The sequence below is a fragment of the Mus caroli genome, unplaced genomic scaffold (assembly GCF_978045245.1).
Source record: "Mus caroli unplaced genomic scaffold, Mus_caroli_1 scaffold_14, whole genome shotgun sequence".
Lineage (NCBI taxonomy): Eukaryota > Metazoa > Chordata > Mammalia > Rodentia > Muridae > Mus > Mus caroli.
In genome coordinates, this window is record NW_028227269.1 from 77,491,815 (window position 1) to 77,519,450 (window position 27,636).

The 27,636-nt window shown below is 46.2% G+C and overlaps 1 protein-coding gene across 7 annotated transcripts in view; it reads right to left on the reverse strand.

Annotated features, from left to right (window-relative positions):
• Positions 1–17,099, reverse strand: part of Tmem229b (transmembrane protein 229B) — a 44,145-nt gene extending 27,046 nt beyond the window's left edge. For 2 of the 7 annotated variants that reach the window (XM_029484959.2, XM_029484958.2), the window contains exon 1: positions 16,780–17,099. The gene's annotated coding sequence lies outside the window, so the exon portion shown is untranslated. Of the gene's footprint in view, positions 1–734; positions 836–10,548; positions 10,567–16,779 lie in introns of those variants that run through there. The other 5 variants (XM_021179149.3, XM_085830499.1, XM_085830502.1 and 2 more) reach the window with 3 other exon arrangements.
• Between the last annotated feature and the right edge of the window lie 10,537 nt (positions 17,100–27,636).

The window sequence follows — 27,636 nt, forward strand, 5'->3', positions numbered from 1 at the left end:
TCTTTCTCTTTCCAGGACCAGGTGATCTGTATTCTAAGGCCAAAAGACATGGTTAAACTTTTGGCACTATACCTACATGTCATTAATGTATTCTGACACCTGGTCTCAATGTACCTGGTCACTCCATAAGCCCCTAAGCGTGAGTCATACTACTGGCTAAAACCAGAACCTTTGAGGTTTCAAGAACGTGCTAGTCTCACTCACACTGAGGCTTACAGGACAGTTTCTCCCTTTTAAGATCTCACCTGGGCTTTCTAGAGCAGAAACTCCATTTGCAAGACCCTCTACCATCCCCTCCACTGAATTCTAAAATACCATCCCCTACTCCCCCCCCCAACACACACACATACCACATATGCCCTTCCCAGCTTCACTGTCTAGCTCTGTGTGGCCACTTTAAATAACACACAGCCAGGTTGCAGAGTCTCACTGAGGGCAACAGGGATGGAGCGAACTCCCCATTATACAGATACTCTTACTTAGTAATGCAGACATCTTTATATGCATCTTGCATGTGCAGACCACAGGATGCTAAACGGGCTGAGTATGAATGCTGAGGCACAACAGAGAGCTGGCTGTGTTTAAAACATAAAATCTTGGAGGGCTAAGGGTACAGTATCAAAGCCCAAAAGACCAACAACCTATTCCCTATTCAGTGCATTTCTCTGTAAAAACAGGATCAATCTCATTATCTATGCATTCACTGACACGTTCATTAAACAATCACTCGGTACCTATTTGTTCCATCCGATGTGTACATGCAAAGACCACAGAATCCGAGACCCTGGCCCAGGCCAAGCATCTTGACACTTCATTGGGCACACTCCTACATGCCTAGGACATCAGAGAAAAGTATTTAAAGAGTGGGATTGGGGCAGGCTCAGCGGCAGAAAATTGTCCAGCATGTTTGAAGGCTAGGATTTATTCCCAGCATAAGAGGGTCAAGAAAGAGACCCGATATCCATTCTGAAGACTTGCAAAACTCTTAATCCAGCCCAATAGTAAATTAGGTATTGCAATCCTAAATCCTAATGAGGAATGAGCAATCAACACAATTAGCTAAAACAATTAGGAAATCTGACCCAGGTTAACGCAGAGTCATCATGGAAGACAAAGGGCAGGAGTCCTGAGTGATTATCTGGAAGGAAGGGTTGAGGATGCCACCCAGACTTCTGCCCCTGGCTATGGTGGTGTCATTCCCTGAGAGAAGAGGATCCAGGAAGAAGAGGTACAGGTCTAGGAACCCACAGTAGCTTTGTTTCAGATGCTCTTTGTGTTTGAGGTACAGATAGGATAGCCAGCTCAAGGCTGGACATGGCCTGGATTCCTCTGATTCTGGGGTCTTTGCATTTACACACCTGACGGAACAAACAGGTAACTGAGTGATTACCTAGTGAACACGTCAGGATGGAGCACAGCAGTGGAGGAGCATCCTGGGGAGGAGGGTGACATCTGAGGCCGGCAGAGGATGGGCCTTGAGGAGGAGCCAGAGGAAGGCATAGGAAAGCAGAAGCATGCGGAGGAAGAGACACTGGGACCCTGTGATGCGGAAGGGAGGAGAATGCCCAAGGCCAGGACCAACTAGAGAGGAAAGCTGTCCAGGGGATGAAAAAAACTTGACAGCATAGGGAACTGGTGAGTGTTTAGAAAGGTGTGGTTGCAAAAAGTGGACACTGGGCTGGCCCAGGAATGGACTGAGGACTTGAGAAGTCGGCTCATGAAGGAGAAGCTGCTGAAGCGGACATGAGAAAGGTCTCCCCCCCAACCCATTCTTCCTTCTCTCCCCTTCCTCTAACCTCATCCTGACCCACCCCTTCCTCCTCCTTCTCCTTCATTCCTTTTCTTTTCTTCTCTCTCTCCCTTTGAATATAAGAGAAGTCTAAGAGAGTTTGAGGGCTAGAAAGACATCAAGTGAGGGGGAGTCCTAGACTGACCTGAGCTCAATCTCAGAGTAGGTAGGACACATGTGCCTTTAGAAGTAGTAGTAGTAGTAGTAGAGATGAAACCCAGGGCTTCTCACACTCTAAGCAAGTACTTACCACTATATCCTCAACACATGTGTATTGCTTGAATCTTCTTGACAGAGAAGACAAGCAGACATATAGAATTAAGTGTAACCTATGTAAGGTTATACAAACACTGTGGTACTGTAAGCTAGACCTAGAGCCCAAGCAGCCAGTACCTGGTCCTTGGTTCTTCCTCACCAGGAGAGAGAGTTGGAAGGTAGCTATCAGCACCATTGTAGGTGCTCCAGGTTCTCAGAGGTTCCCATTTGCCAACACTACAATCTCTACCTGACTTTAGAGGGTTCTACAGAAAAGGTGCTCTAAATTATAACTACTACTAAACATACAATGGTTTTTCAAAAGAGAGTTTCTCTATGTAGCTCTGGTTAATCTGGAACTAGCTCTGTAGACCAAGGTGGCCTTAAACTTAGAAATCCTCCTGCCTCTGCCTCTGCCTCTGCCTCTGCCTCTGCCTCTGCCTCTGCCTCTGCCTCTGCCTCTGCCTCTGCCTCTGCCTCTGCCTCTGCCTCTGCCTCTGCCTCTGACCCTGCCTCCTGAGTGCTGGGATTAAAGTCATGCACCACCACTGCCCAGCTTTGTTTTTGCTTTGAGGTGCTGGGAATTGAGGGCCTTATGCAAGACCAGCACATGACCATTTCATGACATGATTTATGAGATAGATCCCAGTCCCTTTTGCATGGTTTTTGTGTTGTTGCTGTTTTATTTTAGTCTGGTTGAGACACAGTCTCACTATGTATCACAGGCTGGCCTCCAATAGAAATCCTCTTGCCACAGCCTATTAAATGCTGGGATCACAGGTGTACATGTCACCACACCCAGCATTAGTGTGGCTTTGCTGGATGCTGCATTGGCCAGGAATGCCATTAACATGTAAATTGAAAGGGCATCCTACTTTAAATTCTTTGGAATGCTACCAAGAAATGTTCATCAGTATGGAGTAGCACCTTTCCTGGTATGGTGAGTCACCCACAACCCGCACCTGTATCTCTTTTCTTGTCAGCTCATTCTCGGTGGTTACTATGCGAAGGATCCAGTTTCTGACTTCAGGTGGTTATGACAAAAGAGTTACACACTGAATATATGATACCGCATGATAATTACGTTCTCCCTTTATTTCTCTTTTAGGTTAGAGTTGATCATTTATACTAACTTTAAAAAAGTTCATATAGAGGCGGCATGGATGGTCGCACCTGCCCGTAATCTCAGCACTTGGGAGGCAAAGGCTGGAGATGCAAGAGAGTTTGAGGTCACCCTGGGGACAGAACACGTTCTAGGCTTAGCTTGAGCTAATCAAGACTATATCTCAAAGACAAGACAAAATAAAAACCCCCAAAGGTTTTTACTAGTGTAGTGCTCATGCCTGTGATCTCAGCGACTCAGGAGGCTGAGGTGGGTCGAATGCAAGTTTGAGACTTTCCTGGGCTACAAGGGGAGTTTAAGACAAGCTTGGGCAACTCAGTGAGAACCTGCTTTAAGATAAAAATACAGAAGGCCTGGGCAATGGTGGTACATGCCATTAAACCCAGCACACGGAGGAAGAGGAGAGCAGATCTCTGAGTTTAAGGCCAGCCTGCTCTACAGAGTGAGTTCCAGGATAGCCAGGGCTACATAAAGAAAAACCATCTCAAAACCAAACCAAACCAAACCAAAGAAGCTTAGGATATAACTTAGTGGTAAAGCACTGGGGGACCAAGCTCCAGTACTACACACACACACACATACACACACACACACACAGAGCGAGGGTAGGGAGAAGATAAACACAAATAAATAGCACCAACAATAACAAACAAGAGCTGGGGATGTAACTCGATGTACAGACCTGGAAAATGCACAAAAGTTTCTGTTGATCTAGGTAGGTGCCGGTGTCTGAATTTTATTCAGAGTAATTAGGAGACCGTACCAAAGTACTGTCTGAAATGGGGCATCACTGTAGGTTGTCTTTAAAAGCAAAGGAAACTGCAATGCCAGGGGGACAAGAAGAATTAGGGTAGAGCCAAGTGATCTGTCCCTCAGAATAAAGACAATGGTCTTTTCCTGACATAGACTGGAGCTCCCACGTGATCATTATGGCCAAACTTCAATTGAGCACCTTTGGGAAATGTTATTTGCTTACTAATTCAAATTATACTATACCTCAGCATTTTTTCCAGCACAATCTAACAACAGAAAGATCACAAGTCATCCGGACAGGGCAGGGGAATGACAAATGCTCAGTGTCTGGAGATGGTGCTTAGAGGAGGCCAAAGAGGCAAGTGCCAGGCTGAGTCTGTGGAATATCTTCCTTAATGGACATAAAGATGAGTACACAGCACAGAAGAGGGTGCTTAGGGGTATTTATGGAAAATGCCACATCGTGAGGAACCGTGGCAGGATGTAGGGACAGAGAAGGGAGCAGCTTGGAGAACTTCCGACGACGGGTTAAAACGGCAGAGCTAGAAATGCAGCTCAGCCTCTTGAGAGGGGCTGATTAATGAATAGTCAGGGGGAGTGGCCTAACCTCCCACAGGCCTGGCCATCATTTCTCAACATGGACAAAGTCAAGAGACAATGATAGTTGACTTGTGTGTCTCCTGTCTCTAATGACCGAGGGATACATAGGGGCCAAGTGAGAAAGAGAGGAGAGAACCCACCTTACAAAAGGCCCAGAAACAGGACTTGTCTGTCAACATGCAACTCCGCATCCTAATTCCTCTCAACTTTCAGGCAAAAGAGGAGAGGAGCAAGAGGAGGAGGAGGACGAGAGCACAACGACGTCTTCTATCATTTTGCATGTCTGTGTAGGGTTGTTTTGTCTGTGTAGTTTTTGCATTTCCCATAAGCATTTGAATCTATGTTTTAATTTTCAAATGTGTGATCAAGCAGGAGTGGTGACTGATGCCTGTAGTTCCCAAGTACTTGGGAGGATGAGGCAGGGAGGCAGTCACGGCACTGTGGGTTTTAGGCCAGCCCTGAGGACATAGTGAGACTTCATTTCAAACAGCCAATCTAAATAAATGAATAGTAGAATGCCCAGTCAACACAGCTGTAATGATCAAGGTACATCACTTCCCAGATGAAAGAGGAGAAATGAGGTCTTGGGGCTCCAAAGAAAAACCAAGTACAGAAAAAATGCCCCTAGAAACCGTCAAGCTTATTCATGTGAGCTAACTATGCCAAGGAGGGAGCAGGGCATAGTCTAGACTAGCAGGTATGCCCCAGTTTTATCACAGAGCCACAGACTTAATGGTCCAAGAGTCCTTCAGTGAATGAACTGGAAGCCAGGCCTGAGAGAGGCAAGAAAGGCACTGACAAGTGAGCACTATAGTGCTTGACTGTCATCATGGCAGTTGATGACCACTAGGTCATTAGGTTGAGGCAGGAAGGTTTCAAGTTCAAGGCCCACTGGGGCTACATAGCAAACCTCAGGTCAAAAACAAAGAGCATTTGCTTGAAGTGCAAAGTGTAAAGCAACTTATGAATGAAGAGTGTGAGAGTGTGAGTGTGTGCGTGTGTGTAATTAAATATATAATTTATATGTGTGTTCTGGAAGCTGGAAGAGAATATGGGTTCCCCTAGAGCTAGAGTACCAGGTCAAGGTGAGCCAACTGACATGTATGCCGAGAACTGAATTCTGGTCTTCCACAACAGCAGCAAGCGCTCTTAATCAGTGAGCCATTCATTTCTTGAGCTACCATAAGTGATATTTTGATGCAATGTTTTCAAAACACAGTAGATCATGGTCAATGGCAGCAGCTCCATGGGAGCCATGGTCAGGACTCAGGAGAAGCCAATGAAATAGAGACTCCTCTGAAATCCCATGACATTTAAAGAGGTCAAAAGACCACCAGAGCCAACGGCATCTCTGCTGAGAAACATACTATAGAACCTCAAATGTTTATCCCACAGCCTTGGAATTCAAAATGTTTTAGATCTCTGAAAAAGTAATTCTGAGCACATATAGTGAGTGACACAATTCCCAGAGCAGAGCTAGGGAGGGATCATCCCTTAGAGAAACCACAATGACATCTACAAACTCACTCTGCCTTGAGAGTAGCCACTGATGACCTTCTCAGTCCAGGTCTGGTCCCTCTGTCATCAGTTAATTCTCATTTAAGAATGTTTCTATTTCGTTATCATTAAAGTGATCCATGGAGTAATAAGTGTTAAATAGGTTTCTGAAAGGAGAAAGGCAGCTGATTAGACCTGGAATGTTTGTTTCAAACTCATTCTGAGAAGAGGAAACCTCAGAGCCCTCACTGGTCATCACCTAGTGTGATTTCTAGAAGTTGGTCAAGTCCAGAATAGACATAGCATGAAATATTTTCCCAACTAATATACAAATCTTCTGTATGTAAAGCTTGCACAGAGTCCTGAACCCTCAGGATCCTAAGAGCTAAGAGGAAACAAAAGGGTAATTAAGATGTGGTAGTACCCAACTCCTGTAACTCTAGTTCCAGTGGATCCAACACCCTGTCTGACCTCTGCAAGCCCCTAAATCTAGTGCACATACATACCCACAGGTAGACCCAAATACACACACAATTTTTTAAGGAGAGTACAACTGCAGACTATTACAAGTTGAAGGGACCTAATTCATGCCTCCATCATAAAGATGATAAAACAAAGGTTTAGAGAAGCCAGGACTTTGCATAAGTTAGCAATAGGCAATTAGTGACTTAGATTGCTAACTTCCTGTTCGTTGCCCTTGGCGTGAATGAATGCAGTAATAGTAACTTAGTGATGAAATGACAAGAGGAGTTGAAAGAGACCAGCAGACAAGGTTTGGGCCAAATATATACCCCTGTGGCTGAGTTCTAGACAGCCAGATGAAGGCCCTGGGGCCAGCTTGTCCACAGAGGCACAAACTTGGCAGATCACTTACGCAGGTGTGTTAGACTCTGGGGAAAGACACGGATGAGGTTGTTGGAGTGGGGATGTCAGGAGAGGAAAAGACAAAGCAGGGAGCCTCGAGGGCCAGTAGTGCATCCCAAAGCAGCATCTGTCAATCATATAAGTGACATCTTCATGACCCCTCCCTCGTGGGAAGCAGAAGAGCACTGTGGTTTAAAGGTGCTTGCATGCTCAGGGGTCAGTGGTTTAAAGTGGTTTAAATCTGGGGTCAGATTTCTTCCATTCAAATCTCAACCCCATGCAAACCAACTGCATGACCTTAAACAAACGGCTTTAGCCTTCCTTTGCCTCAGTTTATTCATTTGTAAAATAGAGATAGCCCAAGCACCTCCTTCATGGGGATTGAGAGTGCCTGCTCACTGTACTGAAACCAGCACTTAGCACTACAGTCACCGCTTAGTGTTGAAAGCCGGCGGTTTCTAGGAAACCCCAGCAGATTCCAATGTCTGCAAAAATGCAGATCTCCTATACAAAATGCATATGACCTAGGCACATCCTCCACAGGTTTTAAGGATTGGTTGTCATACATAATAAATACTATATAAATAGTAGCTGTATTGTGTTGATTAGAAAGCAATAGCAAGAAAAGTCTATACACGTTCAGTAAAATATAGTAATTTTTTTTGCATTGTTTTGATCAGCAATTGGTTGAATCCCTACATGAATAATCTTTGGATATAGAGGACTACTATGTAAGAACTCAATAAATGTTAATTGCTCTCATTAACCTGTTTAGATTAGCTCTGTGTGTGTGTGTGTGTGTGTGTGTGTGTGTGTGTGTGTGTGTATGTTTGTGTATGTACTTAGTCTTGTGTATGTGTGCAGAAGCATCTGTGTAGAGGCCATAGGTTGACATGAAATTTTCCTTAGTCACACCCTGTCTTATTTTTGAGCTAGAGTCTCTTACTGATGGGCACTCTGACTCAGCTAGGCTGCTTGGCCAGCAAGCTCCGTCTCACTGTCTCAGTCTTTCTAGTGCTGGAATTAAAGATGTGTACTGTGGTGCCTGGCTTTTACACAGGTTCTGGGGATCTAAACTCAGAGCCCTATGCTTGCATGACAAGCATTTTACCAAAGGAGTCACCTCCCCAGCCTCAAACACATGATCCTATTCTCTGTTTCCAGTTTCCCCAGTGCTGAGTATGCACGACTACACCTAACTTGACAGTTACTGTTTTAATTTTATGTACGTATATGTGACTGTACATGGGCATGCGTAAATGATTGGCAGTACTGCTCCTGGGCTCTGTCCCCACCCTACCACCAGAATTTTCTCTGAGGGCTGGGTGGTGAGAAGAGCTGCCACAGGACCACTCAGGAAAGTTGATGTCTGTTCCTTACAGGTAGGGAAACAGCAGGTAGGGATAAGCAGACGGTGAACCACTGAGGGGCCATCAGCTGCTGGACGAGCGAGGGGGACTGCTGAGCTGGGAGTACACCTATTTAGATTCACTGCTCCAAAGCATATGGGATTGGTTTCTAGAACTAACATGAGTGGAGTAAGGCTTGTCCAAAGCGCCTACATGGACAAACTAAATGGATTTAGTGGACAGAGACTGGAGGTAAATCACTGGTTTGGGGAGCTCTAAGACAGGAGCAGTAATATGGTATGATGGATACTTTTCTCTTTTTTATTGGTTTGTTTGTTTTGAGACAAGGGTAGCTAGCACTTTATAGCCTGGGCTATCCTGGAGCTCACTCTGCAGCCCTCACTGGCCTTGAAACCTCTTGCTTTAGTCTTCCCAATGAGCACGAGTTGCCATGTCCAGTGATAAATTTTCCACTGTGAATCTCTCAGCAGCTGGGATAAGAGTGATCTCTAAGAAACCCATGAGCACGGCCACAAGAGAGAGAATCAGCACTAAATGCCTGTCAGGCCCAGGGAACAGAAGTGCCGGCCACTGAACACCTGTCCTTTGCAGTTCAGTGACAAAGATGTAGCTGTATGAAATTCTGAACTGAGGCCATGCTTGTGACCACAGGACCCTCTACTGCCCATGAACAACCAGAAGACTTAGAAAGTATGACTGTTTGTCCACGGGTAGGGAAATAAGTAAGATCACTGAGTGAACATAAAGGCATTCTGGGACACAGAACTGTTCGTGAATAGCTATTAAAAGGAAATGTCTGTCCTTGTCGTTAAAATGGTGTCTCGTGGAGCTGGAGGGTGCTTAAGAGCACTGGCTGTTCTTCTAAAAGATCTAAAAGATCAGGTTTGAGTTCCAGGATCCCCAGGGCAGGTTATAACTTTCTGTAACCCTACTTCTAAGGGATCCAGTGCCTTCTTCTAGGTGATCCAATGCCTTCTTCTCACCTTCATGGGTACTGGATACACATAGTGCATAGACATATCCAGGCAAAACACTCATACACATAATTTTTAAAAAAAAAAAAATTTAAAAGCCTCTCATCACCTCCAAGGTATGTGCTCACAATTAGAAATAACTAGTAGAGGGATGGCTCAGTGGTTAAGAGCACTGACTGCTCTTCCAGAGGACCTGGCTTCAATTTTCAGCACTTACAGAGTAGCTCACAACTGTCTGTAACTCCAAGACCTGACATACATGCAGGGAAAACACAAATAAAGGAATAACTAGTATAGGAAAACAGGGAGAAAAGAGGGAAAAAAAACCAGAGTAGGCAGGGACAGAAATGATTGGTTTGGTGGGTTTGGGAGGAACTCACTAGCTTCTTAATCACAAATATCATACCATAAAAACCAGAGGATATATAAGGAAGAAAGAATGAGTAGATCTTTATATAAATGGCCCTACTCAAAGGAGACCCAGGTGGTCTAATTCCATGAGCAAAGAGGCCATGACTTTTAGCACCTGGCTGAGTTCTGGGTTTGGTCTTGTTCCTTCAGGCCGAGGTAGGTCAGCAGGAAAGGTGAGTCCTCCCAAGCATTGAGTTAACCAGGAGGTTTCAGGCAAAGTCTCGAAGTCCTGAAGACCTAGGAAGCAACAGGGAGGGGCAGGAGGAGGAGGAGGAAGAGGTTCCCCCGAACCCAAATGCAGAATATGAAACTCTACAAGGTACAGCTGTGCTGCAGCTTTCCCTAGAGGCTGCTCTGGGCCTTCGAGAGGATGAAGTGAGGTTTCAGAGAAAGCAAAGGGTACTTATCACGCTGCAGGTGAGATAGGGTGAGGAAAGGCACACAAATGCCACCCCTCTGGTCCCTCGGTAGGGGGTAGGCCAGTCCTGTTACCCCTTCACTAGAAAGTTCTTACTCTAGTTCTGGCTGTGCCCCTTAACTCCCAGGATGATTTCAATCTCCTTCCACTCCACCCCAGAGTTCTCAGCTCTGACTCCCATCAGTTCCAGAGGAGTTGAGTCCTCCCTGAGAAAGGCCACTGGATCACCCAGCACACTTCCTAGAAGAAAGGCTACAGACAGTCCCATCTGGAAGTTCCTATTTTATACATCCTGTGTATAGTCACCAAACTGAGTCCAGAGCTCGTCTCCTTGTCCCTACCATGTGACTCTATCAAATGGCTTCTCAGTAACTCTAATATCGTCAGCCCTCCTCTCCCAGACCTCCTCCTCCATAACACCCATTCCTTTCCACAAACACCCCCGAATGATGTAAGAGACAAAGTCCAATTGTCTAGGACTGAGGGTAGCCTACCATTGAAGTAGCTTGTTATCTCTCACCGCAGCACATCCTTTCTCAGAACAGGGTAACCTGATGAAGTTAGAGTAATCTGATCAATATAAGGCAAACCTATTTTTTTTTCCAGATTGATCCTCCGATCCTTACGTATTCTAGGTAAGTTCTGTACCACTGAGTTATATTCCAAACCCTAGTCTAACGTTTTCTGTGCTTTGCAAAGTATATCTGGGACTCAAGCCATAATCAAGTCCCCCAGATGTACAGTAACGGTCAAGGGAAGCATGGGCTTGGAGGACAGACTCCAGGCACTTATTTGCTAAGATGAGCTGCTCTGAGGGGCAGGAGGCTAACAGAAAGGAAAATGCTGCCCAAGAGCCTACCAAGCAAGCCTACCTACATTGGTATCGAATGAAATGGGATTTATAAGATACGTTGCTATGCCAAGCAGAAAACCTGTTCTCTTTATAATAACTTCCAGGCTATCTGGTCTACTTCCCCACTGCAGGGTACAGATCTCACCTTCCTTCCGGAATACTCACGAGGATGCTAGTTTTCAAGAATGTGTCCTTTCCCCAAGGAGCTGAAGGGGTTTGCAGCCCCATAGGAGGAACAACAATATGAACTAAGCAGTATCCCCCAGAGCTCCCAGGGACTAAACCACCAACCAAAGAGCACACATGGTGGGACTTATGGCTCTAGCTGCATATGCACAGAGGATGGCCTAGTCGGACATCAATGGGAGGAGAGGCCTTTTGTCCTTTGAAGGCTCTATGCCCCAGTGTGGGGGAATGCCAGGACCAGGAAGCAGGAGTGGGTGGGTTGGTGAGTGTGTGTGTGTGTGTGTGTGTGTGTGTGTGTAGGGGTAGGGTGTTTTTCGAAGGGGAAGCCAGGAAAGGGATAACACTTGAAATGTAAATAAAGAAAATATCCAATAAAAAAATTAAAACAAACAAACAAAAAAGAATGTGTCCTTCCATCTTCCTTTAGCTGCCATGTTTAATCCACATCAACTCTCTATACACTCACACCACCTCCGCTGCCACTCATTCACCAAAGTTCTATCACCCAACCAATCCAACACTCACAATCGGCAGCAGAATCAGACCTCAGTTCAAGTCCCAGTCTGGACATTTTCTAGCCATATGAGATGTGTGATCGCTCTTTCAGAAGCTCAGTCTTTCCAGCTGTAAAATGGGGATAATCTGTAGTAGCTTTCTCAGTGGTATACAGGAGAATACATAAAGAGTACTTAGCCCAATGCCTGGCAGAGAGTAAGTATTCAATACATGGTGACTGTCAACTGTTAGCACTCTGACCATTGAAGCAACTTGAAATTTCCTATGTGGAATTAAGTCTCAGAGCACTGAAACAGGTCACCCAAGGTCAATCAAGCAAGTGGGATGGGGAGCGCTCTCAGATTTCTTGATTTTGGAGTTGTTTCTCTAAAACGATGTCATTGTCCAGTGACCTAGAAGTCGGTGTGTCGGATGACATCCAACTATCACAGCTGGTGATTTAATAAGTACTTTCACATGTCAGGAATGGTGCAGACATACCCACTTATATTAGGTCAGTATAAGAAGGTCACCTCATTGCTTTAGGTAAGCAATAAATAAATAAATAAATAGCCTTGCACAGAGTCAGAGAAAACTCGGGATCCACTGCTTACGCTGCCCAAATGATAGCAGTATTTATTGTCCATATTTGTTTAATGTTGTAGATAAAAGTGTGACTAATGTCCAGGCTCCTTAGTCCTGACTTTGGAAGTGTGTGTGTGTGTAATTGGGAAAAAGAGGGAAAAGGGATCCTAAAGACTAAGAACTTAGGAACTAAGATGGAAACAAGCTAAGAATAGCTAAGGACACCACTAGACAGGCAATGGGGGTTGTACATGTGCTAAGTACCGATGCATGATCTTCCTGAGACTAACTCTCAGAGTATAGGTACGGTGCAAACTGCCAAGGGAGAAAAGCAGTCACTAGTCCCACCCAGCCACAAAGGCTAAGAACCGAAGTGATGACTGGCCTGCCAAGATATCTCCAATGGTGCAATGGTTGCACTTTTATCTTGGGGATAACCGACAGCCATCTGACTGGACTTAAAGCCTGCTTAAGAGGAAGGAAGTCGTGCCAGGTACTGTAAACTAACCAAATACTTATGGCTGGAGAGGTCACAGACCCTAGAGCAGAATCTACCTCTGCCAGTTTCCTAACAAGTATAATTTCTAATAGCAAACTAAATGCTCATCCTTATACCCACAGATATGTGTAGCTCTCACCCCTCAAAGAAACCCCCTTTTGCAACAGATGAAGACTATTACAGAGATCCACAACTGTCAAAAGTAGAGAATAAATGGCTGAGACGGTCCCTATCCCCAACTGATATGTCTACAACACAACCCCTAGGCCTGAGTGTCAGAGGAAACCACTGAACAGGGTGTAAAAAGATTTTAAGAACTGGAGTACCAAGACACCTACTACTAGAAAACATCTCCCAGATATGACAGGGAAGCTACACCCAGGAAATCTCGACAGTATGGTTGCCTAAGACCTCCAAGTTGGCAACAGCATAGCTTGTTGGCATTCAGCATGGATTAGCTCTCCTAGTCCTACATGGCCAGTGAAATTTTCACACTGCCAAGATTCCAGTGGAAGGAGCAGTTTCAAGACCCAGTCCCTGCTCATGTAGACTGTTTGCTATAATATTCATGTCTCTGGCTCTTCTACAACAGTAGCCGTGATAGAGAGCAGAAGCTCTCAAAGCCCCCAGGAGCCATCAGAGAAGAAGAAAGGGTGGGGTCTAGAAGTTCTGAGATGCAAATGGCAATGGCTGTGGACCATGGACCATGTCTAACCCCATCACGAAAATGTCATCACTGGAAAGGGACAGAAAGCTTCCTCTGAGAACCATCCCCTGAAGAAGCCGAGGGCCAGCGTCACCCTACAATTTCAACCCCCCACTAAATTTACAGGTAAGAGAAATTGATGCCAAGATGAAGACTAGGCAGGACCTTCGCTTGGAGGCGTGCAGAGCCCACTCCTGGAGCCTAATGCACTAGAGCAAAAGGAAGCAATCAGGCTTTCCACGTTAGCCTGAGATTCAGCAGCTCACCCACCCAGCCTCAGTGTTGAGATGTGTGTCACAGGAAGAAAGCACTTCCTTTCCCACGTACACCTCAATAAGTGGCAACAGCATGGAGCATCCCATAGCTTGATACAAGGCAAATGTATTTTTTCCCCTAGCCAAGGTATCATTATATAGCCCTGGTTGGTCTGGAACTCTATAAGTAGACCAGACTGTCCTCGAATCCTCCTCCTGCCTCTACCTCCTAAGGGCTAGGATTACAGGCATTTGTCACCATGCTTGAACCCAACCTACAGCACCCAATTCCTGTTCTAGCATCCTGGAAAAGGTTAAGCCAAGAGTCATGGGAGAGTTGATTCTAAACCTTGTCTAATCCCAGGAAAGAAACGTTAGCGCACACCAGTCATCCCGTGGTGCTGAGAGTGACTGGAGGACCAGGACCAAGAAACTCAGCTCCTGTCCCCTTCCCCTCAAACTCGCTTACACTCTACTTTTCAAAAACAAACTGGTTTCCAAAATGACGTGGAGGGAAGAAGCAGAAAATACAGCCAGCTTCAGATGATCTTAATCCCTTTCTGGATTCCCTCCTTGGCCAGGTTTGCACAAAAGGGGCCCATGGTGCCAGGGCAGAAACTATTCACACTTTAAAAGGAATGTTCTTGAATGAAAAAAACAAAACCGAACCAAAAACCCACTAAAGCCTAAACCACCTTGTCTGTAATTAGGGGGTAGAGACCGGGTGGGGAGAAGGGGGTTAAAGGCCACAAATTTGAGAGCAGTAGAGCACAAGGAGGGTTAGCTATCCATTTTCTCTCAAGGACAGCCAGATCTGATATGGCTGCTAAACCAAGCTGCCTCACTTTACTGCTCTTAGCCAGCGCGAGCTCGCTCTCTCTCTCTCTCTCTCTCTCTCTCCCTTTGATACCAAAGGCCCCCACATCACCAGAGACCCTTTTCATAGCTTCAAGGGCAATTGCCACAAATGCCCTGGTTTGTCATCTGCTTTGGAGAGCTCGGAGATGTCCCATGAGTAGAGGCAGACAGAAAAACCACCCACCGCCTGTGTACTATAGCAACTTTTCTGATTTAAAAAAAAAAAAAAATGACACTTTTAAAACTAACACCGACCTTTCCCTATCGCAAAAGCTGTAATTTAGCCCTTCCCTGTAAAACGACACTTTCCCCTTCCGAAACAACGCACAAACCGGAGTCAACCAAAATAAACACGCTCTAAGAGTCACTAACTCTTCTGGTATCTTTCACTCAAGAACTCCAGGCTCTTAAACCAGTTTATAAATGTAGGAGATCGTGTCCCATCGCTTTCAAGGAGAGAGGCGAGGGAGCCCACATGCTTACCTCACAGATTGTGTATCTGAAAAACAGTCAGTCCATAGAAAAGCCCTCTTGTACCCTTTTGATCAGGCCACTGGGTGCTATCCTCAGCTTGTGAATCAACAGCTTGGGATAAACCCAACAGAGACAGAGCCATAATCAACCCCGCTAGCTGGACGGAGGATCTCCACATAAATGATGCTACCTGTGTTGCCTGGGTGAGCCACCCGACCTAACCTTAGCCACTTTAATTCCAGGGCCACAGATGGGACACTCAGGGCACTTCCTTCTCTCCTGTGATCCCCGACCTCAGCCTACCCCTCATGTCTCTGAACCTAGTTGTCCCTGTAGATGCATCCTTGGTCCAGCCACATGTGTCCTTAGCTCCTTCACAGAGATGCAAGAGGATCACCCAGAAGTACAGAGCTTACTGTGCAGCCTCTCGCCGGTCAGACCAAACAGAAGCAAGTGTAGCTCTGCCTTGCAACCAGGTAGATGACAGGAGCTCCTGGGTGGCTGTGCTGCCATAGGACAGGAACCAATGGTCACATGCTTGCCATCTGCAAGCTGGAGGAACCTGGTTCCCAAAGACACAGATTGGGAATTGGGACCTTGGAACCTGGCTCAATTGTCTTCTAGAGAGAAAGACCCTATACTATTCTTAAGGGAGGTTCATCAGCTCTCTCTTTGACCCCTCTTCATATTACACACACACACACACACACACACACACACACACACACACGACAGAGAGAGAGAGAGAGAGAGAGAGAGAGAGAGAGAGAGAGAGAGAGAAGACTAGGCTTTCTGAAGACCCCAGTATGATGATCATTTGTTATTGGGGTGCAGAGAACACTCAACAATGGGTAAGCAGAACCCCAAGCTTACACTAGTATGCAGCTTCCAAGGGTCCTCCAGTGAGCATCTAACCAGAGTTGGAATAACCAGACACCACAAACCCTGAGCCCGAAGAGATCATACCTCCAACCCCCTAAGAAACCCCAGGAAGGAAAGGAGAAACGGTGAGGGAAAGAGGGGTCCGTTTCTGACTGGTCATAGAAAGAGAAAAGAAGGCACCTGGGAAAGACGCCAATACCTCCCTGGCCTTGCCAGAAATAGGGCTACCCATCTCAACCCTCCAGTTCCCACAAGGAAACAGAGATGGTGAATGCAGGTGGGGAACCAGCAACCAGGGGCTGAGCACTGACCTAGGCACCCACCTGAAAAAAAAAAAAATGCCAAGGTGTGCAGCCCACCATCACCCAGTTCCTTTATGCGGACGGAAGAAGAGGCAATAGGTCAGTCATTTTGACAAGGTTCCTTCCCCAACCCGCAAAGTCAGGAGGGTCTGTGGTTGCTACTCCCAAGACCTGGCTCTCCAGCGTCCATCCAGTCTGGCGCCCCCCTCTGTCCTTTGCAGAGGGCCTCGGGGTGCATTCCCCTGGGTTAGGGAGATGTCAACCTTCAGAGGTCTCAGATCCTCAGTCAAGTCTTTCACCCTCGTCTCAACCCGGCACCTCTTTGTTTCAGGCGGGGAAAGTTGCCAATGTGCACCCCTTTCGCCAACACGCCCCCCTGTGCGCCCATCCCCCGCAGGGAATCCAAGCTCAGACACAGCATCTAATCTGCGGCTCGCTCTCCAGCCCCAGCAGCCGCTCCGAAACCGAAAGCAAAGAGGAAGCGGGATCCGGTAGTGTCCCCACGCGGGGTCGCCGGGTCTTCCCCATCACCGCCCCATCACCCGCGCCCCCTCGCTCGGCGCTGCCCGCCCCGCGCAGACACCTCTCTCCGCGGCGGAAAGGCCTCTGTGCGGGCATCGCGGGCACCTACCGGTGCGGGGCCGGGGACGAGGGTAGGGCAAGGCAAGGCAGGGTCCGGCGGCCGTCTGCCCGACGCAGGTGCGACCAGGAGCGCGGTCTCACGGGCAGGCTCCCGCTCCTCCTCCGCGCCGGGACTCGGGGCGCTCTCCTGCGCCGCCTGTTCCCTGCCCCCACGCCCGGCGCTAGGGCTCCCCCCGCGCCGAGTGACCGGACGAGCCTCCCCCACGCCACCCGTCCTCGATTATTCCCGCATCCAGTGTCCGCGGCCGCCGGGGCGGCGCGGGGCCCGGGGTGCTGCAGCCGCTGCTGCCCCACGGAACCCAGCCCCAAGCGGCGGCGGCCGCACTCACCCATAGTACGGATGCAGTGCAAACTGCACATGCTCGCTTCTGACAGGCGCTCTGCCCCCGGCCCTGTTTAACTCCTTCAGCGCCCGCGTGTCCGCCCGGCCCGCTGCCCCCGCCGCCCCCGCCAACCCAGATGACTCCCGCCACTCATCCCCAGCCTGAGGTCAGCCCTGCCAGGACTCCGCCCGCAGTCCCCGCGGCTCAGGTGGCTGCTGTAAAGATACCTTGGCCCTCCTTGCCACCCATGTGTGGAGTAAGGGTCACCTCCTGATTGTAGGAGTTGTAGGGAACCGCTTGCAGAACATTCACTCTGGGTATCTGGGTATTGTGAAGGTTCAGGCTACCAGAGATCCACACTTCACATGGTGTTGCACACCCACTGTGTGTCCTCAATGTGTTTCATACAAATTAATCATTGAAGCAGGCAGATCAGGTCGGTTTTTTTGGGTTTTTTGTTTTTATCATCATCATCATCATTGTTATTATTCTCATTTCTAAGATGGAGAAAGGCCCGTGCAAAAACTAGAATTTGCCTCAATCAAGGCCTGGACCTCCAAGTCCACGATTTGGTTTGTAAAGATTAAATGGAATGTTTTTTTCTGAGGTCTTCTTAGGAGGTGCAAAACAATGGACATTACTGTAAAAACAACAACAAAAAAAGGCAACAAAAGCCCTTGGCAATTTAGAATTCAGAACGTGGGAAATCAGCTCAATGAGGCCAAGTTCAGATAGACCTCTCAACTAGTCGTGGGTCCTGCAGGAAACAGGAATGAAATTTCCCTTTCAGGCACCAACCATGAGTGCTGGTGCTGGGTACTTTAGCCAAGAGGAACATACAATCTTGAAGGCCTATAATAACATGTGGGAAGGACTTGTTTTCTGCTTTTAGGATAGGTCTGATCTTGAATTCCCCACACTCCTGTGCCCACCTGCCCAATGTTAGGATTACTGGAAGGCCTCGACAGGTCTGGCATGGACATGTATGGATGTCCATTTTAAAAATAAATCAGATATGAACCAACAAGACCCCCCAGAGCTCCCAGGGACTAAACCACCAACCAAAGAGCGACCCATGGCTCCAGCCTCATATGTAGCAGAGGATGGCCTTGCCAGTCATCAGTGGGAGGAGAGGCCCTGGTCCTGTGAAGGCTTGATGCCCCCAGTGTAGGGGAATGCTAGGGCAGTGAGGTAGGAGTGGGTGGGTGGGTGACGGCAGGGGGTGGGGGTATGGGGGGGGTTTCAGAGGGGAAAACCCCCTATCCAAACCAGGAAAGGGGATAACATTTGAAATGTAAATAAAGAAAATATCTAATAAAAATGTTTCAAGGAAAAATGAATAAATAAATATAAATCAGAGAGAGCAGTCTTTCACAATTCTCACATACCCTATGGGTGCCGAGGCCTGACCTCACAATCTGCCACCCCACCACCCCTGCACAAATGGGGTGCTGAGAGAACTAAATTAAAAGCTTGCACAGAAGCCGGGCATGGTGGCTCACGACTTTAATCCCAACACTCGGGAGGCAGAGGCAGGCAGATTTCTGAGTTTGAGGCCAGCCTGGTCTACAAAGTGAACTACAGGACAGCCAGGGCTATACGGAGAAACCCTGTCTCAAAAAAAAAAAAAAAAAAAAAAAAAAAAAAAAAGCCTGCACAGATACAGCGTGGATAAAAAGGGGGGGGGGGGATTTAGGGAGAGAGATGACTGTATTGGTCAGAGTTCTCTAGAGAATCAGAACTGATAGAAAAACATATATGGGATTTATTGGCTTGACTTACAGGCTGTGGTCCAGCTACTCCACAGATGGCTATCTCCTAGCAGAAGGTCCAAGAATCCAATAGCTGTTCAGTTCACAAGGCTGGATGTCTTGCCTGGTCTTCAGTGTACATCAGGATCCAGTAGAAGTAGGCTCTAATGCAGTAAAGAATGACTTAGCAGCAGGATAGATGAATGTGCCAGTGAGAGTGAGGGCAAGCAGGCAAAAAGCAAAGAGCTTCTTTCTCCAGTGTCCTTTATATAGGATGCCACCACAAGGTGTGGCCCAGATTTAGGGAGGGTCTCATAACAGGTATGCTCAGCTGCTTGGGTTTTTAGTTAATTCCAGATGCTGTCAAGTTGGCAGCCAAGAATATCCATCACAATGACTAAAGAAACTGCAACACTTCCTTAAAACAAAACAAAACAAAACAAGCCGGGCAGTGGTGACCTTTAATCCCAGCACGTAGGAGGCAGAAGCAGGCAGATTTCTGAGTTCAAGGCCAGCCTGGTCTACAGAGTGAGTTCCAGGACAGCCTGCTCTTGGAGGCCACAAAAGAACATTGGAACCCCTGGTACTGAGTTACAGACTGTTGAGAGTGGTTGTGTGGGTACTGGGAACCTAACCTGGGTCCTCTGCAAGAACAGCAAATCTGCTTAATTGCTGAACCATCTCCCTAAGCCTGTCCCCCACCCCCACCCCACCCCCTTTTATAATGTGCCAGAAGCATAGAGGTCTCAGAAGAGCAATGCAACGCAAGTTTAAGAAAAAGGTCACAGAGTTCATTCAACCTGTCTTGCCCCACTCAAGACAAGGTGTCAGACTGCTCTTCTACTTCCTGAACCTAACTTGATGGACCCTGTGTCTTCCCTTGATTGCCTAATGAGACCACAGATCTCCATCAGTCTTCTGTCCCTAGCCAGGGTATTCCAGGATCAACAATGACACATCTCTAAACTGGAGTGGGCAGTGTGGACCAGGGAGGGGCTTTAAGCCCATTCCCATACATACTCTCTTCTTGGCCTAAACAATCTGTTCTTCAGTAAGGAACCAGAGTGGGGCTGGGGATGAAGCTCTGTAGTAGCGCCCTTGACTGGTATGTATGAGTCTGGAATCCATTTAACACCATGGGGGAAGCATTGGAGTTCAGGTAGGAATGACAAGCATTATCTTGGGTCCCCCAGACCAGTAGAGAATGTCTACAGCTACAAGATGCGATTGATAAGAACTTTCGGCTTTCCTTGTCTCCTGTGTAGTAGAGATACTATCACCTACCTTATGAATATGATGTGATAATCTGGTGATTTCATACATGTGAAGTCCTGAGCACATAAGTAGACTTTCAATAACAGGAACTCTTTTCTCTTGGGAGTAAAGCCAGGAGAAGGACTACAAGCACTCAAATATACAGAAAGACACAAGACTCTCCCAACTCAAACAAGTGACCTCATTAAACCTAGCAGCAAGGTCAAGCTGATGAGGGGGTATCCTCTGCACCCCTTGTTGTGGAACAAAGCCCTCTAGTCCTCCCTGTGTCTGGCAGCAGCTTGGCTTTCTTCTGGGCTTTGGGAGGCAGCACTCTGCAGAGGAAGGAAAGCGTTAGGAGCTGCAGGCAGCCAACTCTGAATTCCCGGAAACTTAGCTATTAGGTCCAGTAGGCACAGTACCTAGTGCCAGCAATATTTTTAGGGACCCACAAAAATGCATTTTTCACAATAAAAAATGGATGCAAAAAATAAACTTTGAGGTCAAAGAAAATGATTTCATGTAATATTAATATTTCGTCCTTAGTCTAGAACAAGATGCCAGAGGCTGAGTACAAAGGAAGAGAGTCAGCAACTGAGACTTGGGTTTAGCACCACGCGGTCTCCGCTCACCTCTCCCTCCAGCTTAATGGCAGGATCAGGATTTCCCTCCCGTCTTTAAAGGAATCATTTCCTCCTAGCAACAGTTTACACAGCTGACCTCTCTTTGGGCAGGTCAGCTGTTTCTCTCTCTCATTACATAAATGAGGAAATCGGTCTGAGAGAGGGTGTGTAGTTTTGCCCAGGCTACACTGCTAGTAAAAGCAGGATATACCTCAAACTCAGATCCTTCAGCATCCAGACCAAGATCTTCTCCACCTGTATGGAGATGAGAAATAAAACCAGTCATACACAGGACAGAGCAGTCTGCTGCAGCAGGGGACCTAAAAATAGCATCTGTAGTAATGAGTGGGTCCCCAGGCCTTTCTACCCAAAGGATGCTGAGTCCTGCATGCTGTGTGGTGGGGAGGAACTGGAGATGTGGCCCCAGCTGAAGAAGGTAAGCACCATAAAATCATGGCTATAGTGACTCAAGTTGCCCTGAAGGTGGAGGAACCAAGACCCAGCATTCATACATACAGACAATACCAGTACCCCCCCCACACTTTTCTTCTTGTCTTAAAAAGCCAGTGGAGCAGTGCGGTGGGCCACACAGACATATATTTTGCACCCACAATTATGTAATATATTAAATATATTATATCTATTTTAATATGTATATCTCAGGGATATGGCTGTCCTTGTCATGCAAGCCTGAAGACCATGGTTTGGATCTCTAGGGATTCACATAAACACTGGATGAGCATGGGGTCTTGCCTGTAATTTCAGTCTAAGGAGCCTAACACAGAGAATCTTCAGAACAAGCAGTGCTCAAGACTAAGCCAGGTCAATGAGCTCTGCGTTTGACTGAGAGACTCTTTGCCTCAGTAAATGAAGTAGAAGAGAATGACTCCTGAAATCAACCTGGGGCATATAAACTCACCCATAAACATACAAAACATGCATACATGCATGCACACCACACATACACACATAAAAATGAGAGGAGGGGAACATGTCTTAATTAGAATTTTTGTGGCACAGCAGACCTGGATTTGAACTCAGACTCTACATCCTTGTTGGACATCTTAAGGCAGCTCATCTTTCTCAGACTACTTCCTCATCTGTAAAGTGGACATAGCAACAATACCCACCCTAGGATGTTGTGTGCATAAGATGATATGTTAAAGGTGACTTCTACGGTACCAGGCACAAAGTACCTAATAGTACCAATAGCATCATCATGGAAAATCCCTGTCACCGTCAAGAGTTATCAGGGGGCTGGTGAGATGGCTCAGCAGTACCAACTGCTCTTCCAAAGGTCCTGAGTTCAAATCCCAGCAACCACATGGTGGCTCACAACCATCCGTAATGAAATCTGATGCCCTCTTCTGGAGTGTCTGAAGACAGCTACAGTGTACTTACATATGATAAATAAATAAATAAATAATTTTAAAAAAAGAGTTTACTTTACACGTCCTTTCTACCATCATGATACAAAAAATAAAAATGTTTTAAGTGTCTATGTAGCCTCTAAAATGTCTTGCACATATCAAGTTCTTAGGTATATTTTCTGAAGGACGTGGGACTTCTGCTTTTCCTATAAAGCAAACCACCCATAAAGGGCTTACTCTTGTCTCCAGCATAAGGAATACTCTTGGTGAGCCGGGTGTGGTGGCACACGCCTTTAATCCCAGCACTTGGGAAGCAGAGGCAGGCGAATTTCTGAGTTCAAGGCCAGCCTGGTCTACAAAGTGAGTTCCAGGACAGCCACAGATATACAGAGAAACCCTGTCTCAAAAAACAAAAGAGAAAGAAAGAGAGAAAGAAAGAAAGAAAGAAAGAAAGAAAGAAAGAAAGAAAGAAAGAAAGAAAGAAAGAAAGAAAGAAAGAAAGAAAGACAGGCCAGGAAAGGAACACACAGTCTATGGAAGACGTGAGGTAGGAGAGAAATGAGGCAGAAACAGAAAGAACAAGTATCTGGATGGGCTTTCTGGGGAACCGAGTTAGGCAGTGGGGAGCCTGTCTATGTGGTGAGAGTGGTTCAGAGTAACAGGCTGGCATTTGAAAATGGATTTCTGTGCAACATCCCCTCCCCAGAGAAAAACCCAGCTTCTTTATGAAACAGTATCACTCCATTGCTCCAGAGTATCTTCAAATTCATGGCAATCCTCTGGCCTCAACCTCCCATGTGCTGAGATTATAGGCAAGAGCCACTGCTTTTAACTAACAAACTTGTCTTTAAATAGACAGACCCCAAAAAAGTGCCTAAAGAGGCTAAGGGTGATGAATCTGTATCACTTCTGATTCTTTGACGAGGGTCTTACATAGCCCAGGCTGGCCTGGGACTTGCTAAGTACCTAAAGATGACCTTGAAGTTCAGATTCTCCCATTTCTTCCTCTTTTTTCGTTTGTTTGTTTGGTTTTTTGTTGTTGTTGTTTTTCTTTTTTTTTTTAAAGATTTATTTATTTATTATTATATGTAAGTACACTGTAGCTGTCTTCAGATGCACCAGAAGAGGGCATCAGATCTCATTATGGATGGTTGTGAGCCACCATGTGGTTGCTGGGATTTGAACTCTGGACCTTCGGAAGAGCAGTCGGGTGCTCTTACCCACTGAGCCATCTTGCCAGCCCCCTGTTGTTGTTGTTTTTCAAGACAGGGTTTCCTTTGTGTAGCCCTGGCTGTCCTGGAACTCACTCTGTAGACTAGGCTGGCCTCGAACTCAGAAATCCGCCTGCCTCTGCCTCCCAAGTGCTGGAATTAAAGGCGTGCTCCACCACTGCCTGGCCCATTTCCACCTCTTTAGTATTACGATTACAGATGTATGCTACCACAAGAAGGGGGTGGGGTTCAAGATATGGTTTCTCTGTGTAATATCCCTGGCTGTCCTGAAACTCACAACCATCCAAATACCTCTACCTTCTGAGAGTGCTGGGATTAAAGGTGTACAAGACCCAGCTGGATATCTTAAATGTAAAAAGAATGTAATGGACAGTATGGAAGACCGACAATAAAAAGAAAAAAAAATGCACCTGAAGGTTGAAGAGATGACTCAGTGTGGGAAGGCATTTGCCACCAAACCTAATGGCCAGAGTTTGATCTTTGAGACCCACATAAAAGGAGAAAACACTCCCATCAGCTGTCTTCCAACCTCTGTGCATCCCCAATGTCAGGAATATATGCCCCACCCAACCCCCTGCTGCTGCTATGCACTCAAAGAGCACATACTCATACAATTAAGAAATGTATCCCTTGCCAGGTGGTGGTGGCGCACGCCTTTGATCCCAGCACTTGGGAAGCAGAGGCAGGCAGAATTCTGAGTTCAAGGCCAGCCTGGTCTACAGAGTGAGTTCCAGGACAGCCAGGGCTATACAGAGAAACCCTGTCTTGAAAAACAAAAACAAAAACAAAAAATGTATCCCTTGCATGCAGTCTTTTCAGGTAGGCATCTTCCATTTAGTAATCTGTATTTATGTCTTCTCCATATTGTCCCATAGCTTGGTACTGCATTCTTTGCATAATGCATTTAAATATCCCATAACCTAGCTTCATCAATGATCAATTCATGTCAAATCTTACTTCGTTTATACATCCACAAACTCTCCCTATATATTTTTAAAGCAAATATCAGGTATTATGTCTCATTTTTGATACTGTATTTTTAAATACTGAGTAAGATTCCAGCGTCAATGTACACACAGTTTGTACATATAGCTACTAAAAGAACATCTTTGTTGCTTCCAGTGTTCAGTGATTAAGAACAAGGTTGTTAGGGTTGGAGTTGTAGGCCTGATGTGTCTATAGCATGTGCTTTGAATGAGCATAACGAATCCCTAACACTGTGACAACAATCTGAATGCACTTACACAAGTCCCAGTACTCAAAAGAAAGAGCAGGGGCCCAGTGAGATGACTCAGTAGATAAACATGCCTGTTACATGTGGGAGCCACATGGTGCAGGGAGAGAATTCAGTCACACAGGTTGTCCTCTGACCATCACGTATATGCCATCCCCCCCAATAGCCAGGACTATACAGAGAAACCCTGTCTCGAAAAAAAAAACAAAAAATAAAAATAAAACAAATAAATAAATGTAATACATAAAATACAAACATAGGAGAGACCAGGCATGGTGGCACACACCTTTGATTCTAGTACTTGGGAGACAGAAGCAGGAAGGTCTCTATGAGTTTAAGTCTAGCCTTGTCTACATAGAAAGTTCCAGAACAGCCAGGATGACCCTGCCTCAAAGCAAATAAATACATAAGAACAGAGGTGCTTATAAATGCTGTGCAATTTTGGGTGTAGGCATAAGTTTTTAACTGCTTTGGGTGGATACCAAGGATCTTAGGTGCTTGATCACATGGTGAGAGGAGGTGTGGTCTCAGAAAACTCCAAACTGCCCTCTAATGTGGCCGTACCCTTCTGTATTCCTAGGAGTTTTGAATGCTCTTGATTCGGACCTTCCTATCCGGGATGTAGCGGCAGCTCCTCTCTCTTCTTCATGAGGTTCTCAGTCATGAGACGGAGAGGGGAGAAACAGTTAAGACTGAAGAAGGCAGCAGGAGGCTCTGAAGTAGCTGCTGAACAATATTGTTTATCTTGCGGAAGTTGGTATAGAGCTGGATGACACACAGCTGTCAGTCAAAACTCATTGTTTTTATTAGGGAAAGTTCACAAGTTACATCACGAAGGCAGATGCGTGGGCTTCACCTTCATTATGCTCTGGTATGAGTAGATTTCTACAGGAGAAGCCAGTGCAAAAAAGTAAGGAAGCCCTTGAATGTTTGTAAAGTCTCAGAGTCATGGAAAGAGAAATCCACAGCTAGATAGCATTTGGCTCAGCGGGGTGGTGGCATGCACCTTTAACTCCAGCGCTTGAGAGGCAGAGACACAAGCATCTATGTGAGTTCGAGGCCAGCATGGTCTACAGAGTGAGTTCCAGGACAGCCCGGGCTACACAGAGAAACCCTGTCTCGAAAGACAAAACAACAACGACACAAACACACAAACAAGCAAAAAGCATTAAAATCTAGAGACATGATCAAGGTGACGCTGGGGACTAGGAAGTGCGCTTTCACAGAGCTCAAAAATAATTCAAGAGGAAAAGTTCAAGGTCCTTAGTTATACAGCAAATTCAAGGCCAGGCTCTAATAAAACCTGGTCTCAAATAATTAAAGAAAATATGATGTAACAGGGGAAAATGCAAAACGAGACTAGGAACACATTGAGACCATATTACTTCAAACTTCTGAGTGTAGGTTTAACTGGGAAGGCTGTAAATCTATGGGAGGAGAGAGTTGACTTGAGTACCTAGGAATCATGGGAGAACTCCATTACACACACACACACACACACACACACACACACACACACACACACACACACACACACACTGTCTACCTCTGTCTGTCTCTGCTGTCTCTGTTTCTGTCTCTGTGTGCATATCTCTCTCTGTGACTCTCTCTCTCTCTCTCTCTCTCTCTCTCTCTCTCTCTCTCTCTCTCTCCCTCCCTGAAATGTCACTACAACTCTGCTGCTGTCCTTCCTGAGCCAGCAGTCAATCCAGAGTCTAGGCATATTTAACAGAATTTCCATCCTAGAGATTAAAAACTGAACTCTAAGCTGGTCATCTCCCCTCTGTGCCTCCCTTTGCCAGGATACAGGGAGTGCAAACGTCTGAGGAGGGACAAAGGAGTATTGTTAAGGGGAGCCTGGTTATGAGAGGGCTTTGCAACTAAAAGCTTTTATGCCGCTGTCTAAGCCTTCACCCCCCCAGGGGACACTGTGTGCTTGTCCCAACTTTACCATATCAGTTCAAAGGGAAATTTTAGCCAGACATAGCGATTACAGAAAGGTATCTTGGGACTTGGCAGCATTAATAGGCTAAGAATTTCTATCATGACATCTCATCCAAGCCCAGAGCCCAGAACACCAACCAGCTCTACTAGGTCCTGGGATGAGGTAGAATGGGATTTTTTATTTTTTTATTTTTATTTTTATTTTATTTATTTTGAGAACTGAGTGGAGAGATTCTTCCCCTAGCAGCTGGTTGGGAGCAGACTGGCCTGGGGCTCCAAGATAGGTGGTTTGCATCATAGAAAGTAGGGTAAAACCCAGCTCTCCTCTTGTCTGGCTCTCCTAGAACTCACTCACCATAAGGAAAAGATGCATGATTCAACGGAGTCTGTCTTGCCTGGGAAATTAGTTCAGCTAAGACATCCCATTAGCTTCAGATGCTAGCTGATTAATAAATACACATTTGCTGTCTGTTCTCTTTTGTTTTGCTTAAGACTGCTGTTTTGAGGACTAGGTTCTGGAAACATCTATGCAACGTCCATTAATGTATTGTACATTTTACTAAAGATTTAGAGCCCACAGATAATAAAGATTTACACCTATGCATTATGGTGGAGGAGAACAACACCACAAGATACTTTGTAACTTACCCGAGCTGCAAGAGAACACTTCCAATTCTCCGCCTTCTGGGCAGTGAAGAAAGAGTCTGTGGTTACTGTGTTCTATCTCAGGGCTGACTCGGTAGGCAGGTTGTATCTTTACCACACTTTCTTTGCAAAGTAAACTCTCTGGTTTGAGCTCACAATTGACCAGTATCCACACATCAATGTGATCCCTTTCCCGCAAAACCCTGCATCTCCTTTTTCTGGCTCACATCTTAGGCCTAGGTCAGACAGAGTCTTCACAAAGTGTGAGTGTAGGAAAGGAAGGTAACATCTTTGGAAGGACTTTTTCCCCTCCTCGAGAGGCCTGAGCAGTACTGTCAAATATATAGCTGTATGACTTCCCCCATAGAAGAGCAGGGGAGGTCTGGGATTAGGGAAGGGAAAACTTGGGGTTTCCAGTGACGCAGAGGAAGAGCACAGTGGGGAGGGCCTTTCATAAAGGATATGCGTTT